Source organism: Arvicanthis niloticus, chromosome 19 (genome assembly GCF_011762505.2).
Source record: "Arvicanthis niloticus isolate mArvNil1 chromosome 19, mArvNil1.pat.X, whole genome shotgun sequence".
Taxonomy (NCBI): domain Eukaryota; kingdom Metazoa; phylum Chordata; class Mammalia; order Rodentia; family Muridae; genus Arvicanthis; species Arvicanthis niloticus.
Window position 1 is genome coordinate 5206719 of NC_047676.1, and position 14397 is coordinate 5221115.

A 14397-nucleotide genomic window follows, 5' to 3' on the forward strand; every position below is an offset into this window, starting at 1 on the left:
GATTCCAGAACTACAGGTGCTGACAGCCTGCCCTTTGTAACATTTTTACACAGGAGGAAAAGTTGAATGGATGGGCAACAGATAACTATGTTAATTGCTTTGTGCTGAAAAGCATTGTTAGAGAGTAGCAAGTGTCAGACAGGAGAAATAGATTGTAATGCCTTGTTGCCGAGACGTGACAGCAATAGTTAAGAGCAATCCACTGTGCATTTCAAGTCCGCCAGAGATTTTAAAGGCTTTCATCAGGAAGGAACAATAAGCACTGAGAATGCAGATGGGTTGATTATTATCATTTCAGCATTCCAGCGAACAGAGGTGTCCTAACTACACATGGTACCCACAGATACATACAATTATTTGTCAACTAAAAGGAAAACAAGTTCTATTTTGACTTCCTTTTAAGATTTTACTTTAGCTTCTTTGCAATGTGCTGGTATTTCTCATATGATAAGGAAAAAAACAAACCCATAATATAATGACACTTTGGTGGCGGCTTATTTTATTTAAAGGACTTTTTGTCAGAAAATTTTTGTGCATTTTAACTCCAGGATAGGAAGCAGGGATTTTTTTTTTTTAATGGCCCTTTAGGACCAAACCAGGGCCTAGTAATAGTCCCAGTTGCTCCAGAGACTGAGGAATGAGGATTCAAGTTCAAAGCTAACCTGGGCTGCTGGTGAGACCAAGAATAGCCTGGGCAATTATGAGACTTCACCTCAAAACAAGTAACCAGACAGCTAGAGAGACAGCTCAGTAGCAGAGAGCTTGCTTAGGTTGTGTCAGATATGGGTTCGTGCCCAGTCTTCCCCACCAAAATAATAACAATAAGATAAAGCAAGCCAACGTGTAGAGCCAGGACAAAATCCAGTGTTGCTCTCTCTAAAAAATTCTCTCCAAGACCCTACCCCTTCCTCAGTCTCCCCAGAAGCTGTTGGCTCACAATGGCTGTGTTTTTCTGGGTGGTGACTCAGACTTCAGCTATTACAACTTAACTGTTTGAGCCTGGTGCCTAACCCTTTAGGCAATTGTGTAAATCTTGCTAGGTGTCCCTTGAGTTAGCAGAAGAAAACAGAATGACCTCAAACACATATTGGAGAATGAAATTCCTAGTAAAATACCCACTGCAAAAAAAAATCAGCTGGCTGTGTATGGTGATGCTTGTGTATTGCCCACACATGGGAGGGAGAAGCCAGCTTTGGCTATGGAGTGAGCTCGGCTAGGCTACATAAGACCCAGTCTCAAAACAAAACACATTCGGGAGACAGGGCTAGTGAAAGGTAGAACTGCAACAACCATGTTTTCTCAGGAGGCTAAAGTGAAGAAGAGCTCAGGTTTAAGGTCAGCTTGGATGGAAAGAGTCAAGATAGGAATGGAGAAAGGGAGGGAGGGCAGAAGGGAAGCTTGGGAGTGGGATATAGGTCAGTGGTTCAATTCCCAGTACACACACACACACACACACACACACACACACACACACACATTCATTTAAAACATTTACAACATTTCTTATTGAAAATGTCTGATCAAATCTCAGCATGTCATCAGAGTGGAGGTTCTTGGTATAAAAAACTGGGTGGGATGCAAGATGCCAACAAAGCATGTACCCCAGGGGCCTGGGAGATAACAAGAGGCTTGCAGAACCCTGCCTTCTATAGTTGGAGTAGCCCTGAGCAGGAGGCAGAGAACAGTCAGGCTTTATCCTAGGGCTAGAGGCCTCCCTGTGGCACCGAGACCAGTGCCCTTGATTCATGGGTCCCCACTGAGGCCATTTCCTATAATGTGCTTGGTTCTTTTTCTGTGGGGTGGGGGCAGTTTCTCAGAAAGAAGATAGAGCATGCTACCACCCCCTCCCCACACACACACCGTGGTTTAGCTCTAAACTCCCCTCCCTGAGCTGCTTCTGAGCTGGAGGAACCTGGCTGAGCATCAGCCTCCACCTTCCCCTCTTTCCTGACAATGTGACCAGTCCCCTCAGACCCCTGCCACCCTGACTCCCCCGCCATGATAGGCTGTACCAGACAACTGTGAACCACAGTAAACTCTTCCTCCCACACGCTGCTTTGGCCAGGGTTCTATCACAGGAAAAGTGACTAATACAGATGACATTGTCCTCGTGTGTCATCTTCCACATTCCTACTTCCTATCCAGGCCACTCTTACGCACTCTCGAAGTGCTCCGTTTATCCTTTGTGCCCAGTGCTGACCCAGGGTGACCCCATCACCTACTCCTATCCCATGGAACTTAAGAATGGCTTCCTCTCTGGACACAGAGAGGTTAGACAGTGGGAGCATAGATCGTCCTGGGAACGGGAAATAGAATGGGTTCTTCAGTTAGACTGGGGGTGGGTGAGAACCAGAGTGGGAGGGATCAGGTTATGGGGAAGGCATGGAGGGAGAGAGTCCAGGGAGAGACAGCTGGAATTGGGGGGCATTTAGGGAGTGTTGTGGAAACCCAGTGCAGTGGAAACTTCTGGGACCTCAATAGAGACTCCTAATAATGGAGGCTACAGAGTCTGAGCTGGCCGTCTTTTGTAGCCAGGAGTGACTTCCAGTGGTGGGACTGGATTACATTCGATTGAATTGTTGGTCCAGGAGGTCCCATAGCGATCCCTAAATAACCCAGGCTAGGACAGAAGGTCATCCTCTGAAAACTGAGAGGAGCTCCATCGCCAAGGGCAATTTCAAGTCAGCTAGTTGAACGTATAGAGGTTGAGCTGGTATGGGGTTGGAGCCTTCACCCCTGCTGCAGGCTGTGGAAAGAGAAACCTGTACACCAACCCGGCCACAAAACCCTCACTGCAGTCTGTCCTGCCTGAAAGACGCGCTGGGGTAATTGTGGGAGTGGCCAAACAACGTTTGGTTTAACTTGAGATCCATACCACTAGGGGGAGCCCATGCTCTACACTGCCTGGATGGCCAGGCTTTGGAAACTACCTAGTCGGGAGACCTAGAATAAAACCACACACAACTGGAAAAAAAAATAATCAATGAGATGATTCCTAATGATATTCTGCTGTACTCATAGATAAGTGTCTTATCCAGTTATCGTCAGAGAGGCTTCCTCTGGCCGGAGGTAGGAACAGGCTGCAAAGATCCACAACCAGTCATCATGCAGAGGGAGAGTCTAAATTAGGGGTCTCCATCGGGTCCTTCCCCTCAGAGATCAGGAAACCCTGTGGAAGATGGGGAGGGAAGACTGTAGGAGTCAGAGGGGAGGGAGGACACCAGGAGAACATGGTGCACTGAATCAACTGAGCAGGGCTCACAGACACTGAACCGGCAAGCACGGGGTCTGCAGAGATCTGCATGTGTGATATGCTGTGAGCTTGGTGTGCTTGCGGAGCTCCTAACAGTGGGAGCAGGAGTGTCTCTGACCTTTGTGCCTGCTCGAGGCTTTCCCTCTTACTGGATTGTCTTGTTGAGCCTCGACATGACAGCTTTCACCTTGTTTTGTCCTGTCTGACCGTTGTCTCTCGGAGGCTTGCTGTTTTCTGAAGGAGGAGTGGGTCTTGGGAGAGAGGGGGTTTAAGAGGAGCTGGGAGGAAAGGAGGGAGGGGAAACTGTGATTGAGATGTATTGTACAAGAGAAAAACCTATTTTCAATTAAAACAGATAAAAGGATGATGTTCTCTAGGTCAGAAACCAACGTTCATTGGCCGTTCCAGGAGCTGGGCAGCAACGCCATAAACAAACCATCACGGCGAAAACGTTTGTATACTCAGAGATCTCAGTCCGGACTGGTAAAATGCACAGATTCCCCATGCCACCGCCTCCCCGCTTCCTCTTCCTCCTACTGCTCTTTGACCTCCCCCCTTCCAGAACATGGCTGCATTGCGGGAATTATCTCCATTTAATTTAAAACATGCTGTTTGCACCTGGAATGTTCCCAAGCACTCAAAAGAAATGATTTCAAAAACTTCATCTCATTGCTCTAGGAAGTTAACGAATCTGCTTTTTTGTTCACGTTCCTGAGAGGGATTCTCTACTCAGAGCCATCTCACAGGCCACTGTACTCCCTCCAAGGAAAAAGCTCTTCTTTTACAGCAGGTTCTAACCAAGGCAGGACACCTTGAGCCAGGCTATCCCCAGCCCAGGACCCCAGGCAACAGGGCATGGCAGATTGTAGACATCTGGGGAAAGAGGAGTCATACAGAGATATTCAATACAGGGTCTCATTTTGAAGTCTAGCCTGTGTCACACCTGGATTTGTTATTTTCATCCCTTACTCACCCACAACTATCATGGGTGTGGAGCAAGACGTAAATAAACTGACAGTGTGAGCTAGGTTCTACAAACACAGTCATTTCCGTTGAGCCTAGTTTCCTTCTCAATTCTTTGTCTGGTGCTACAAGACCAATTACAAAAACCATACCAACTTAGGTTTACCAAAGAGATGCATAGTCACCTGTGTACACAGCATTATTCACGGCAGTGAAGGGATGGAGAAACAGGATTGAAACCGCACCAGGTAACAATTCGAACAGGTGTGTAAACCTGAGGGAGCCCTGAGAACATTACATCAAAGTGAGGAAAGCCACTCAGATAATAAATGGCGCTGCATGATTTCACTTGTGAGAGCAGCGTTAAAGGGGGACAGAGCTGACTTCCGAATAGAAGCAAGGAGGTGTTCAGGGAAGACGCAATGCTGACGGCTGAGAAAGAAGAGATGTGAGGAGGGCCAGGGAAACAGGGGATGAATCCAGAGGGCCAGGGAAGCAACAGAGAAAGGACCTTGGACAGAGGAATGGGCGAGCCTGGGAAGGTGCAATGAGGTTGGGAGATGGAGAATATGGAGAACCAGAGGAGAGGAAGAATAGGAAACTTCTGTTTAATGGGCATATAGTTCCAGTCCAGGATGCTGGAAATTCAATTCAGTTTAATTAATACGGTTAATAATATTCATAGTGTGCACATTTTTACCGGAAAATAATCCCCAAGTCCCACGATCTGTCATCTCACTGTTTCGTGAACTTCGAGGCACGGCCTGCACTCTAGCTATCTTGTTAGCCGTCATCTAGAAGCCTGTCGGGTCTTTGTCCTACAGGCCCTCCCCTGACCAATTCAAGGTTCCTGAGCCCAAGGATCGTGAAGTCACTCACTCACCTGATGAGATCTGACCCATTAGTATGAGCTCTACCTAGATCCACGCAAAGTCACCTGGTTACTAAAGTAAGCATAGGCACGGAATCCCATTACCTTCTTGGTTCTGCCTAATGTCCCAGGAAGGGTGTGGTACAGGGCATGCCTGGTGGAGAGTCATGGGATCCATGTCAGAGTTTGACCTGTCTGTCCAGGCTTTGCCTCTGCAGGAATGGCCTCAGTGAATCCAAATGACCCCAAAATCAGCAGGTGATGGAGGGTAAGCTGACATCCTCTTTGGTTGATAGGACCCTATGAGAAAGAAGAGACTACAGCGAGACGCAGAAGGAGTAACATGTCTGTTCTGGAGATCCACACCTGCTTTAAGGATCTGGGAGCCTCCTTGATAAGACACACACAATGGAAAGGCCAGCATAAATCCCTACATCTCTCTGGCGGAGGAGCCCCTTGTGGCAATTAGGCAACACTTCTCAGCTTAATCGTCGGGATCCAACTGTTCCTAAACTTGAAAGCCATAAAACTAGGTCAAGCAAATGATTTCAGGCCTCCAGAGCAGTAACTCTGCCAATCAGCTTATTCTCCAGACACTATCCATGCTTTGAGGATAGGCCGACTAGCAGTTCCCCACAATGGCTCCCTGTGAGGGACCTGAACCCCAGGTGACCAGCCTTGCCACAGTAGGCTGCAGAGTAGACCAGGTCTTCTCAAAGCCACTCAGGCTATCCTAAGGGGCAGCCAAGGTGAAGGACCAGGTAATCATTTGGGGAATAACTTCTACTCAGATAAAAATCATATATGTTGATTTCACTAAAGGAGCAGTCAGCTTATTCGAGCAAGAAGTACGGCCCTTCAGGGAGGACAAGTGCATCATGGGAGGAAATGGGCTGAGTACAGCTGGGGTGGAAATGGCTCATTTCAGGCTCATCTGGTGAGCGCTTTTAGAGAGTGTGCCCCCTGAGGACCAGATGCTAGAGGCACAGCCAATTGCACACAAGATGGACAGGGACCCTGCCTCCAGAAGACTAGTGCCCTGGAAATGTATTGTCCTGGCTGATTGGTCCTTAAAGTGCTAAGGACCTGGAAGTTTTTCATGGAACATAACTTGACTATTTTGTACTATTTTGGGTAAGAAAATTATATCGTGGCTGTGTTAAGGCAGAGTGTTTCTTGACATCCTTTCTAGAAATTTATGAAATGAAATTGTAGATCTCTCTCTCTTTATGGTGTGTGTGTGTGTGTGTGTGTGTGTGTGTGTGTCCCTGAAACTGAGCAGCAATGCAGGAGGACCATCATACCACTCTTTCTATATACTTGGGAAAAGAACTAACAAAATTAAATTTTAATCAGGAGAGGAAGAAATAACTTAGTGATTACAAGTTCAAACTTTTATCATGTTTTTATTTATTGCATGGGTGCACATGTGTCATGGCACAAACTTGGAGATCAGGGGGAAATCCTGTGAGAATCATTCTTTTTCCTTCCACCAGGGGTCCCAGGGATAGGACTCAGGCCCCCTTGTTCAATTACATCATCACCAGCTTTGTTTTCAGTGGTTTCTATCACTGCCTAAGTTTGGCTGTCATGGTATTTGCTCTGTAGACCAGGCTGGCCTAGAACTCAACATGCTTCTGTCTTCTGAGTTTGGGGGTTAAAGGTATGTACCACTATGGCTGGACCCAAGCTTTTCTTTAATTCCTTTTCACAAGATGAAAGGGTAGCTGGGTGGGATCATTCCTGGAGGTCTCTTAATTCCATTTAATAACTTTAATCCATTTATCTCTCAAACACAGGATTTAGGGCATTTCCATTTCCTGGTGTCTCCTTAATCCCTGGACTGTACATTTTATATTTTTGCTTTCTCAGCTTGCTACCTTTGATCAAAACACTCTTCTTACAAGTGAACCACAGAACAGGTTCTATCCTAGGCCATTTTGAGATTTTCTTTACTAATGCATTTCATCTAAATCTCTTCACCTTAGCTTCAGGCAGACTCTTTGGACAAGGGCAGAAAGCAGCCACATTCTTCACCAGAATATTACCAGGAACAGTCTCTAGGTAACATACTAAAATTCTTCTCCACTGAAACCTCTTCAGCCAAATCCCTACAGTTCAAATCATCCTCAGCACCAAGGTCTTCCATGCTTCTAATAGTATGGCCCATTAAGCCCCATTTAAAGCATTCCACTGCTTTCGTAATCCAAAGTCCCCAAACCCACATTCCTCCAAACAAAAGCATGGTCAGGCCTATAACAGCAATACCTGAGTCCCTGGTCCCAAGTTCTGTCTTACTAAAAGTTTCATTGCTGTGAAGAGAGACACCATGAACAAATCAACTCTTATAAAGACGACATGTCACTGGGGCTGGCTTACAATTTCAGAGGTTCAGTACACTATCATCTGTTGCAGGTTACTTGATCACATTATGAACCCCAAGATTGTGAGCAGAAAAAAATCTTGTTGTAGTCTATTACCCAAGAACCTTCTGTTTACTGTAGACAAGCAGCTGTGGTGTGGCTCGGCCCTAGCACACAGCTTTCACCCAAGAGCTTTCTGTAAGAGCTAAATAAAGCCAGTGATAGGTCAAGGGCAGAGCAAGCAATCAGCTGACAGGGAGCAAACATAAGAAAAGCCCGGAAGGAGAAAGGAGGGTCTTTGAGTTGAAGGGTATATGGAGAACAAGGAGGAGCTTTTCCCTTCTGGGATGTTGGTGGAGTAGAAAGGTTCAGCTGGGTGCTTTCTCTCTCTGCCTCTCCGAGCTAGCAGGCTTTTACCACAGTGTCTGCGTCCTGAGTCTTCATGTGTTTAACTGGATGTGGTTTTTAAAACAAAAATCATTATGTTGCAAAGTATGGCAGCCCGTAGGCAGACATGGTGCTGGAGAAGCCACAAGTTCCACATCTTGATCTATAGGCAACAGAAGGGAGCTGTGTCCTGTTCTGGGTGGAGCTTGACATAGTAGATCTCAAAACCTGCCTCCACGGTGACACACTTTTTCCAAGGCCATACCTACTCCAAGGACACTATATACCTAATAGTGTCACTACTCCCCATGGGCCAAGCATTCATACTCATGGGTCTATAGGGGTCATGCCTATTCAATCCACACTGTGTCTTGCCATTGAATATAAGCTGATAATTGACAAGCCTAATACCAGCTACATAAAATGTACATACTTCCTGACCACCGAAATCCCTTCCAGAAGCATGCTGTGCTGTGTGTATGGGTTGCAATGTCTTCCGTTCCCACTTTCCTTTATTTTCAGTGGTTGGCATTGGTGCTCCCCATCTGGTTCTCTAGTCACTACCCCACAGGTGAACACTGGATGGAGGAAGAACAGTAACAGCTGTGTTGTGTGGAGTCCAATGTTCTTGCCCAGCTGCAGCCCTGCTGAGTTCTAAAGTCACACACTACAGGGCTGTTGTTGGGAGCCGAGTGAGCGTGACAACATTCGCCATTACAAGATGGCGCGGGCATGCTGTCCTCCCACTAGTAAACAACTGACTGCGCAGGTGCAAAAGGCAAAAAGCGCGCCAAAGTCACTGCCCATCCCGGGGCGTAATATGGGGTGATGAGTGAACAGCCAATCAGAAGTGAACACGTCACTCTAGGGTACATATAGCAGTGCCTTTTCCAGGCTTTGGGTCTTTCCACTTCTGCTGATACAAGAATAAAGCCTCGCTGTAGTAACCACCCAAACACTGCTTCACATGTCTCTTTCGTGGGTGAAGGGGACTCAAAAAGGGGCACGGAACAATCTGGTGCCGAAACCTGGGTTCTTCAAGGCGCAGCGGAGACCCCCCAAGTTTGGGGGCGGGTTAAAAGACTACAGGAATGAGGTATGTCTCTGAGAGATATGCCTGGGGTGGAAGCCTTCACTGCGAGCGGACTTTCACTCACCGCCGCCACTCCACTAGCTAGCCTCTAGTTTGTGTTGCTTTTGCTTTCAGCTATTAGTGCAAGTCAAGAGGTTTCAGGAGAGGGCCACCCTAGCATACCAGAACCAGAGCGTGTTAGCCGGCATCAGGCCAAAGAGCCTGGGGATCAGGCCAAAGAGCCTGGAGAAACAGATAAGGCCAAAGAGCCTGGAGAAATAAAAGAGTACTCAAAAGAAACAAGGGCTACTGCAGAGCCTATTAAGGTTAAGGACCCTCCACCAGCTGGTGGAGAGAAAGTGGAGGACAAAAGGACCCCCCCCCCATGGCAGAATCTTTGGGGAACCAGAGCAAGCAATGCCAGTGATAGAACAGATGATCTTTGAAAATGCCACAGCTGAATGCCGTGCAGCCATTGTCCCTCGTAGGAACAAGGGGCTACAAGACTGGCTGAGAGCCTGTTGCGGCCTGGGAGGCCTCCTCACTAAGGCAGGACTTGCTGTGGCCCTTCTCCAAGGTCAGATAGGCTCCCGCCATGGCCAGGGAGGGGAGCTGTTTGTGTTTATTCCACAGGTGAAGACAATCCAATTTGGGTCCCTACTCGGCTGGTGCAGATTGTGAAGAATGAAGCTAGATTGCAAGATGACGGCTCTGATTCTCCTGATACTGATGTTCGATTTGGGGATAAGTATACCACTATGGGCCATAGTTAGATCTTGGCCTGTTCCCATGCCAGTACATTCAAATTCTGCAGTGCTGCCATTGTTTACAGCTATTGAGTGTTACTTGGTTGCCCAGTCCTCAGGGCGCACCCGCCAGCAGCCTGAGTTATATAATGCTACAAGTTTTCCATTAAATTTTACACTTTGTTTTGTGGCAGCAAAACTTTATAGCATAAAGGTAATCTACTTGGTGTTGATTTTAGAGAAAATACATTGCTTACATTGTTAAAGATTGGTTTTGTTTCTCAAAAATATGGTTATATTCTAATATTACAAAAGAGGCTTAAAAACATAGTTAAACTGCCAATATTCCATTGGCTACAGTTGGTAGTTCAACCGAGAGTTTGAAAATTTTTGATTTGCCTATGTTTATAGAGAAAAGATACAACACTTGTCTTTTAAAGTTTACAGTTTAAATTTAAGGTTTAAGGTTAAAGTTAAAGTCAAAATCGCACAGTTCAGGGCTAGCCAAGCCTCAGAGAACAGGCCAGAGGGAGGTTAAGCGCATTTACATTTGAATTAAGACATTGCAGACTGAGCTCTTCAGCTCAGGTGCCAAAAGTTCCTTTTGTCCTGTCACGACCAGGTCCTAGAAATGTGTTTACCGGAATTCGTCTTCTGTCTTCATTGTTTCTTGTGAGAAGAGGGATAAATCTAAGACCCAAAGACTTTACAACAGTCTGTGGGCTAAAATTTATGATTATGCTGGAGACATTAAAATTATGCCTACTTCCCTCCATGAGTATAACTGTACCTGCTGATAAAATATTGTTCAAATTGTTTTAATTCCTTTATATTCAAAGTTGTTAAAAATGAGATGCTTTGGATTCCTCTAATATATGTAACAATTATTAGAGAATAAGGTTGGCTTTTATCCGATATATTCATTGGACTAAAAAAGATTGGTTATTAAATTAATCCAAAATAAAGTTCAAATTTAAGATTTATACAGCCTAACTTGCCTACTCCAGCTGCCATTTCAGTAAATGCTTATAGAATTATTATAGATATAAAAGATGTTTTTATACCATCCCTTTACATTTCTTGTAAAGGTGAGAGGTTTACAGTCAGTAAATTTATTCATAATTTTTAAGAGCCCATGAAGCAATATTTGTTAGAAATAATTGCTTCAGAAAATGGTTGTTTTATATTATATATATATAAATATTGTTGCTTTAATACAAAAAATTAAGAGGTTAAATCTTTTAGTGTATATTATTCATTGTGTGATACTTTATTAGTGGATTTCTCTAAAGAAGTTTTTTCCGCAAGCCTTTGCTCCAATATAACGAGCTTTAAAAATGTTTTTAGAGTACTTGTTGCTCCAGAAAGGATTCAAAGACAGTATATGTAATTAAATCATATGTGTATTTTCTTGAGTTTACCCTGCTTCAACACAATTAAATTATGTGTTGTAGACACTGTTTAGAATGTTAAAAAAGGGTGTATCTGCCTTTGTCTTGTTGAATGGTATATTTCATGAAGTACAAAATGTTTCAGCTACACGATCTAATATCTCTAGCCATTTGAATAACATTAAAATTAATAAGGTGTTTAGGAATGCATCTACACAACTGGTGTCGGTGTGTGTGGACCCCCCATTTTTCTTTATGTTATCCAACTTTCAGAATAATTCTGATATCTTGGATTGTAAGAATGTTACGTGCTTTTTGGCACAATGCTGGAATGGATCACTGGACCTAGCCTTGGTTGTGCATGTGCCTACCTTTGTGCCCATCCCAGTAGAAGCTGATCCTGAAACTTTCCCTACTACATCATTATTGAGACATAAAAGAGACTTTGGCATTACAGCAGCCATTATCACTGCTATTACCATCTCTGCAGCTGCAGCTGTGACAACCCACACAGGCATGGTTAATAAAGTTACAGCAGCCACTGCTGTTAATCAAATCTCAGAAAAGACCTCTGAGGCTTTGACCATTCTACAGAAAGTGGATGCATACCTAGCATCAGACATTCTGTTGGTCAATCAGAGAGTTGATTTGCTCCAAGCCCATGTGGAGCAGCTCACGGATGTGGTTCAAATGAGCTGCGTGTCAGCAACCCCACATCTTGTATTACACCTTTGAGATTTGTGAATGATACATTTATTCAAAGCCATAATCTTTCTGCTTATTTAAAAGGGAATTGGACTGGGGAGTTGGACCAGGTGCAGCAGCAATTGCAGATCCGGATCTTGAGCCTTGATGGAACACAAGTGGACCCTGTTACCCCTGGCGATTTTACTTCTTGGCTTACCTTTACCTTTTCCTTCTTTCTTAAAGGGTGGGGATAGGCCTGTTTGGTGCAGCCCTATGTTGTGGATTAGTGTTCATGGTTGGTCTGTAAGCTCAGAGCCCAACAAAAACGTGACAAGGTCACTATCGCCCAAGCACTCGTAGCCTTGAGCAAACATCTCCCCCTGAAATTTGGCTATCTAGGCTAAGAAAGTAGCCGATGACTGAGACCCTCAGTCGATGCACCCCAAGGGTTCAGCCCATTGCACTGGGTCGATGAGAGGTCTAAGTCTAGCCAGCCCTTGCCTGAATAACTGTGGTACCTGAATATTTAGAGGTGTTGCGAGTGGGTACTCAACAGGGAATGTTCCACAAGTGTGGATAGATTTCCCGAAAGTATGCCTGATTGCACAAAGGTTTGATGCCAAGAAACCTCCCCTGGTGGCACCCCAGGGTGGAGGCTCTCTTTCCCTGCCAAAAGGCATCGAGATGGGTATGGGAAGTATTCCTCATTGCACGACTACGAGAGAAGAAACCTATTACAATATCTCATTTTGCACAGAGGATCAGGCCTCTGCTTTCCCTCACTGAGTTGGTGCCGCGCTTGATAGGCAATAGGCTGTTCCATCTTAAATATATAGATAGGGGGAGATGTTGGGAGTCGCGTGAGCATGACAGTATTCGCCATTACAAGATGGCGCGGGCATCCTGTCCTCCCACTAGTAAACAACTGACTGCGCAGGTGCAAAAGGCAAAAAGCGCGCCAAAGTCACTGCCCATCCCGGGGCGTAATATGGGGTGATGAGTGAACAGCCAATCAGAAGTGAACACGTCACTCTAGGATGTATATAAACAGTGCCTTTTCCAGGCTTTGGGTCTTTCCACTTCTGCTGATACAAGAATAAAGCCTCGCTGAAGTAACCACTCGAACACTGCCTCACGTGTCTCTTTCGCGGGCGAAGGGAACTCAAAAAGGGGTGCAGAACAGGCTGTCTATATCTCATGGTTGAAGATGAATCATGATTTTTTTTTTATTTTACATTGGTATTTTGCTTGCGTATGTTTCTGTGTGAGGGCGTCAGATCCCTTGAAACTGTAGTTACAGGCAGTTATGAGCTGCCATGTGGGTGCTGGGAATTAAACCCAGACCCTTTCTCTGGAAGAGCAGTCAGTGCTCCCAACCACCGAACCATCTCTCCAGCCCCAGGCCATGATGTTTAAGCCCCGTACCCCAGCGCTGCTAGGCCTTCTGGCTGCAGCTTTGCTGCACCAGTGACAACCCATCTGGGCATCCTTCACTGTATCAGCTTCTCATCCAAGCTCCCTCCCTGCAAATCTCAGTACTGAGTCTCAGGGGCCTGGCTTCACCAACTCTTCATTTATCAAAACAAACATATCTTGCCGGCAGAACTGACCTGGGCTTGATCCTTGGAATCCACAAGGTAGAAGGAAGAACTGACTCCTACAGGTCCTTTAACTTTCACACCTAAGCCATGGCATACATGTGACCACACAGAGGCATAAACAAGCTTTAAAAAAATCAAGTTTCTGACACGGCCATATCCATGGAAATGTGAAAATCCCGATCCAGCAGCTGTCTGACACAGGTCCAGCAGTGCTGAGCTGGATGCTGTGATGGCTGTCGCTGTCTCTCACTGTTAGGTTTTGGTCTCTGTGCACTGCATTCTTGGGAAGTTTTGGTCTCTGTGCACTGCATTCTTGGGAACTTTCTGCATTATAATTCATTTTATGTCTTCTCCTGAGAAAACTGTGTCTGCGTCTTTTTAGGAAAGTTCTAAACTTATATCCCTTCTGCTTTTAGGAAGGTAACTCTGATCTGGCTCTATCTGTAACTCATCCTGATGCCCTGGAGACTGTGATAAATAAGCACTAAGCTATGAATTTCTAAGTGGGGCCATGACTCCAGGCATCTTCTTGGGGCATGTGCCCCTAAGTGAATTCAAGTAGTATAACTGGAGCAGGGTAAACAGAGATAACTGACAAACTCTGACTAGCCAGGCAAACTAGCAACAGATTCTACACCTCTCTTTACACTGGGAACTCTCTCAACATGTAGTTTAAGGATGGGGGAGTCACACGCCCCGGACTGTGACTCAGTAAATAAGACTGAAATGGCCTTTTCCTACTTCCTAGTGTAGATGAAGAAACAATACACTAAAAGGAGTTAGGTATGAGTATTTGCTATCCACAAAAAGACTAGTTCAGACATTTTGTCTTCAGTGCTTTAAAAACTGCAACCACTGCCAGGCAGAGAGCAGGCTGTAATACATGTGTTTGCTTTGGCAGTGGCATTTTTTAGTTCTCTGAATTGGAGCTATACGGCTGATAACGGTTATAGAGCTGTTCTATTTGTACTTTATAATTCTGACTGAACCTGTAACCCTGGACATGTAGTGAAAACATCAAACACATGTCCAGATTGGATGATCACTAATACGTCTTTGTTCT